This window comes from Apteryx rowi, unplaced genomic scaffold (genome assembly GCF_003343035.1).
Source record: "Apteryx rowi isolate R43461 unplaced genomic scaffold, aptRow1 scaffold_176, whole genome shotgun sequence".
In the NCBI taxonomy this organism is placed as follows: Eukaryota; Metazoa; Chordata; class Aves; order Apterygiformes; family Apterygidae; genus Apteryx; species Apteryx rowi.
In genome coordinates this window covers 128,573-134,572 of record NW_020448041.1, presented here as the reverse complement: position 1 = coordinate 134,572, position 6,000 = coordinate 128,573, and positions in this window count along the sequence as shown.

Genomic DNA, 6,000 nt, shown 5'->3' with positions numbered 1-6,000 from the left:
TTTGCATCCTGACCCAGACTGTGGAACCAAAGATTACAAGGATCACAAGGAATGAGTAGTGTTAAAAATTGAAAGTAAGACTGAAGCTTTTCAAATTAGGTTCTGGTGAAATATAGTGAAATATAATTCACAATAGCAAAGCAGAAGAAAATGACAGAAAACCTGAATAAGAAGCAGTGGAATAATCACATCTGACAGATACCTGAATGCTGTAGAGGGTGAAATGATTCAAAGAACTGATCGTACTTAAACAGTAATGACATAAGGCCCACTTCTGCTGAAGTCAGTGAGTGCACTGCTGCTGACTTGACCAAGATAAAGCTTATAGAGTTCAGAGTTTGAAGGCCAAGTGCCAGATATCTTTAGACTAAAAGCTCTGAGGAAAGCTCTCTTGTCCATGTAAATCACCTGGACCTCATGGACTTCAGATTAATTTTGCCAGCCTGCTCCAGCTGGGGATCCAGACCATTTTACTGGTGGAATGCAGTCATCACAGGACAAAACAGTCGTGGGAAAATGTGTTGCAAGGAAAGAAACTCATGGCAGAATGCAGTTGTAAATGCATTTAATTAAACTGAGTAATTCTTACTGATGCTGAATAATTTTTTCTCATGCTGCAGCTAGTGGCATGAACAGTGCTAACCAAAAGGAGAAAGAATGTTCGATCTGGTCACAAACAAAAGCTGCTGAATTTCATCATATCTAAAAGGAAGCTTCAAGGGAGGCTTCTGGACTACAGATGAACACTTGAACCAATGGGGAACCCTCTGCTTCCACAGCAGATTTATTCCAGAAGCTAATCACTTTCACTTTTCAAGGGTGTACCTTAAGCACAACACATGCCTTTCCCTCAAGAATTTACCATCAGGCTGTCCTTTTCATCAAGAACAACTCAGGCTTCCCCAGAACAAAATACTTGAGCTAAAAGTCTTAAAACCCATTCCTCTCCCAGTTCCTTGTCACATATTTTCCAACACTCATAAGCTATAAATAGAGACAGATGGAGAGAAAAATGAAGACACTCATTCCCTTGAAATCCTTTGGTCCAGGAGAGCTTTCTGGTAGGAAGCAATGGAAGAATGATAGCTATTTTGCTTTTAAAACCTTTGAGTTGTTCCTCCTAAGTGAGGCCAGCTGATGTGTAAGGCAATCAGCTATTTTAGTACTGTCATGGAATTGACCAAAGAGTTGCTGAAATCCTAATTCGTTTTGACAGAAGCCCTATAAGTCAGCTCCAGACAATTACCTCTGGAACTTCCCAAAAGACAGACTTCAGCCATGGCAAATTTTATATACATGTAGGAAGACACAGAGAAGGAGACTGTTATATGTATAACCTTGCCAGCTTCAGGGATGCACAATGGCTTATGGAGACAACTTTTGATAAGGCCATTTTAATGTCCAGATATTCCCCCATGGTCAGGAGAAAACTAGTTTTGAAAATGTGCAGTGGTGATTGCTCCAAAGACCTGAGGCTTGTGCTGGAGAACCATCTCTGACCTATGGCTTCCTTTCAGCAGATTCTGATAGTGCAGATTTCTATCCTTCACCAAATTTCAGTGAAAGAAACAGAACTTTTGCATGCATGTATGGTTGGAGACAGCTCGATCATATTTTAACTATCAAATATATGCTTCAAGGATATAATTCCATAGGACTATTACATAAAACAAAGTTAAAGCAGTAATATTACCCATTGTCTTATCAGAAAAGAATGGCTATGTTAAAGATAAATTATAGTTAGCTACAATAGGAATAATATGCACTTATCAGTTCTAATACAAATCTCTTTCTTRAAAGTAACAGCTAAACAAACCTATGAATCAAGCACTAGACCTAGGTAGCTGTTGATGATTTCCACTTTGCCTGTTTTGGATTGATATAACAAACGTCTTAAAGTAGAAGGTGAAATGTAAGGCTTTTGTTCCCCAACACAGGACCTACATGCTGCTTCGTCATCATATTTTCCTAGTTCTGGAAAAGAAAAGAAAAAAAAAAATCAGACAGTTTTTGGACTAGGTCATCAGCCAATGTGAACTAGCATCACTCCTTTGAAATGATTGCTGGGTTTTGCTTTAGCAAAGAAATAAGAATGAGTCCCTTCTTTTACCAAAAGAAACAGTAAATCTGAATCACCACAGAGGGCTATGGGATTTAATCCTATGACTCTTTCAGATACATCAAGAAGCTGCTTTTAATTGCCTAAGTATGAACCTAAACGTGCTGTAGTCTGCGTGTACCCCTCTCCTTTCGAACCAAGGCAGCAGTTGTGTATGCAAAACATGCATTTGCACAATTATACAGTTGGTTAAATTGTACCATATACCTCTGCACTTACTAGTCCTCTCTTAACCTTTCACTCCCTGAAGAGTTTAACATGTATGGTATTACTGTCGTCTATGTCATTACTGTCTAGACTGTCTATGTTTCAAAATCAGTATTTACACAAAAAGCTGTAAAATCTTTCACCAGCAGAGGGCTCTCAGATTGTGCAAAAACTCAGTAGGAAAGCATGTTTTACAAGTCAGTAAGGAAACCCAACAGCTATAAACTGCACTCTAGTTCCAAGACATTACACATGTAAATTTTAATAAAATATGAATTTTAATAATATATAGACTCAAGAAGCTATTGTGCTTATGATTTCAATTTTATGCCTCATAATAATAATTCAACATTAACGCACAAAAGGAAAAATTCTGGTGCCTAACTTCATAAGAACTGATTCCCCATTCCTTCCAAACCAATCCAAACAACGATCACTGCTCTTTCTATGATGTATATTTGAGTTCCTCTCCTAATTCAGTGTACAGTTCTGGAAACCTAATGTGATTTGGATTTTGTTTTTTTACAGCATATAAAGTCCAATTCATTCATTGCCTCCACTGGGGTTACATTAAGATTACATTTCATGTATTGTGTTTAACAAAAGTAAAGTAACAGCACACACCTGCTACATGGGTATCCACACTCTATAAATTGACTACCAAGACTTTCAAAATCTGCATGCGTGGGTCTCCATCTTCTTTCATGTACCAAGTCCTCACAGTCACAACTGCTCCTACTGTACTTCAGCATGCTCCTTATAAAAAGTATTGGGGCAAATAAAAATACAATAGCTTGGCAACTGTATTTTGACCTCTTGAAGGGAGGGAATGGTAGACTGTTTCTAGCACTGAACAGGAGGTGAATACTGGAAGGCAAGTATTTGTCATTGCAACTGCAGGATAACTCCAAGGATAACACTTCCCACATTTTGGTCCATGCTGCCCGTTAAGGACTTAGACCTGTATCCATGCTAGYGTCATAATTTCCATGCTGCTACTGGCTGGGTAATCACCTCATCTGTCCTCTTCCATCAGAGATTTAGCCATGAAATGCCAAAGCTACACGCTCCTACTCTGTTTTTCACACTGAATTTCAGGAACATGTTTATCTCAGTTGGAATCAAGATGACCATTCCTTGCTTAAATAAAGCAGGTTCTGTGTTTGCAGGCTCAGGGCTTTGCTTCCATGTTCTGCACTTTTCTCCCATATTTTGCGTGATGACAATATTGCTTACATCCCAAGGGTGTTCTGTGTTAGCAAAATAGAGCTCCTAAGATGGAACATCTGACAGGCAAAGTAATCTCRTTCTTTTTAAACATAATTACCATATTGTTATTTTGTAATGTAAATGTCAAAGTGGATCAAGGAAAATAACCATGCTAAGGTGGAAAAAAAACAGCCTAATTTAGCGGGCAATTAAAAATATACCAGCTGGGGTGTGGACAAGGCTTAAAAAGCTACAGCTCATCAGGTGAAACATGTTAACCTGCAAATAGAAAGCAGAACAAGCTAATTTAATTCATTTTGGGTTAAAGGCTTTCACAGAGAGTGCAACTAGTAGAAACAGCCAACAGACACAGCAGTTTGCATGGCAGTTCTGAGTTCAGCTTTTGAGATCATCTGAATTTTCTGGGGGCTTTGTTTGAGACTGTTGGTACATTTCTGGAAACTCTTTGAGGAACTTGAGGGTGCCTGCTGCTCACAGGTAAGGAGACACAGGTAAGGACAACCACAGCAGGCCTTAACTGCTCCTGAGAAGCTCTAGCAAGCTCATTTAGCAGCTGCTAACGAGCTCTATGGGTTGCTCCTGATCCGAATGTGCTTGGAGCCTTTATTTCAGCTCACCCCCAGTTAGGGAGGGTCAAGCACCCTTTTAGCCAGTGCTAGGGAGAGGTCTATATAAGAGCCAGGCCCAGAGTACARCTGACAGAGTATAGCTTCTGGCCCTAGGAGGAAGGCTCCTGCTCCACCAGAAGACTTGCAATTTCAGAATAAGTTCATGCTCCTCATAGCTGCTGAGGAGCTGGGAGCACTGTCTGATGGAGCATGGGTGGGAGCTGAGCTGCAGCCACTCAGGAGCACCTGAAGACAGAAGCAAGTGATAGCAGGGGAGGACCCCCACCTTGCTGCAGAGGACAGAGGTCCCCATCTGTCCCCCTGACCTGCCATCTAGGAAGGTTTGCTGCTTGCTGGGGCCTTGCATTCAGGATGTTGCGGAGGGACTGCTGAGGTTTGTCTGGCCCTCGCACTATTTATTACTCCTGCTGTGCTTCCATGTGAGCACCAATGATACTGCCAGGGAAGACCTGGATACTGTCAAATGTGACTACATGGCTCTGGGGAGCAAAGGCATGGGGGCCCAGCTGATGTCTCTAGTACTCTCACTCTGCACTTTCAGCAAGCTCCCAGATGATAAGAAACTGGGAGGACTGGTTGATACACCAGATAGTTGTACTGCTATTCAGAGGGACTGCAACAGGCTGAAGAAATTGGCCAACAGGAACCTCATGAAGTTCAACAAAGAGCAATATAAAGTCCTGCACCTGAGGAGGAAAAACCTCTTGCACCAGTATGGACTGGAGGCCAACCAGCTGGAGAGCAGCTTGCAGAGAAGGTGTTGGTGGACAAGTTGAGCATGGGGCAGATGTTCACCCTCATGGCAAGGAAGGCCAATGGTATCCCAGGCTATGCTAGGAAGAAYGTTGCCAGCAGGTCAAGGGAGGTGATCCTTCCCCTGTACTCAGCACTGGTGAGGCTGCATCTAGAAGACTGTGTCCAATTCTGGGCTCCCCAGTGCAAGAAGACCTGCTGGACCAAGTCCAGTGGAGGACTGTAAAGATGACCGAGGAACTGAAGCATCTCTCRTAAGAAGAGAGGTTGAGAGAGCTGGGACTGTTTAACCTAGAGAGGCTGGGGGGAATCTGATCAATGTGCATAAATATCTGATGGGAGAGTGTAAAGAAGATAGGGTCAGACTCTCTTCAGTGGTGCCCCATGACACAATGAGAGGCAATGGGTGCAAACTGAAACATAAGAAGTTGCATTTGAACGTAGGAAAACACTTTTTCACTGTGTGAGGGTGGTTGAACATTGGAACAGGTTGCCCAGAGAGATTGTGGAGTCTCTATCCTTGGATATATTCAAAACCCAACMGGACACAGTCCTGGGCAACCCGCTCTAGCTGAGTCAGCTTGAGCAGTGAGGTTGGACCTGATGATCTCCTGAGGTGCCTTCCAATCCCAGTGATTCTGTGATAGATGATGACAGTGAGGAAAAAGAGCAGATAAAGTGAGAACAATCACTGCATCATGTATGTGCTAATGGAAGCAGCATGGCTTACATACCAGCACAGAAAATGTTAAGAATACCCATTGCACAGGAAGACTTTTAAGAGGCCACTTAAGCAACCAGCTCAACCAGCTGTGATTTATGCTACTGAGAATTATGCATGTCATTTCCCTCTGTTCTTACCCTCTCCAAAACCCCACTAGTAGCAAGATGTTCACAATAATGTGGAGCCAGGAATTGCTATGGTAAAGCCTATTCTCCAGCTGGATTCTCAGCCTGTCCATATGGGCCTTAAATACATGTTGGAAAAGCCCTAAATAGAGTGCTTACAACACAGAATGCAACCAGTCAAAGATTTCATGGCTGAGGACATGAAAGCTTTAA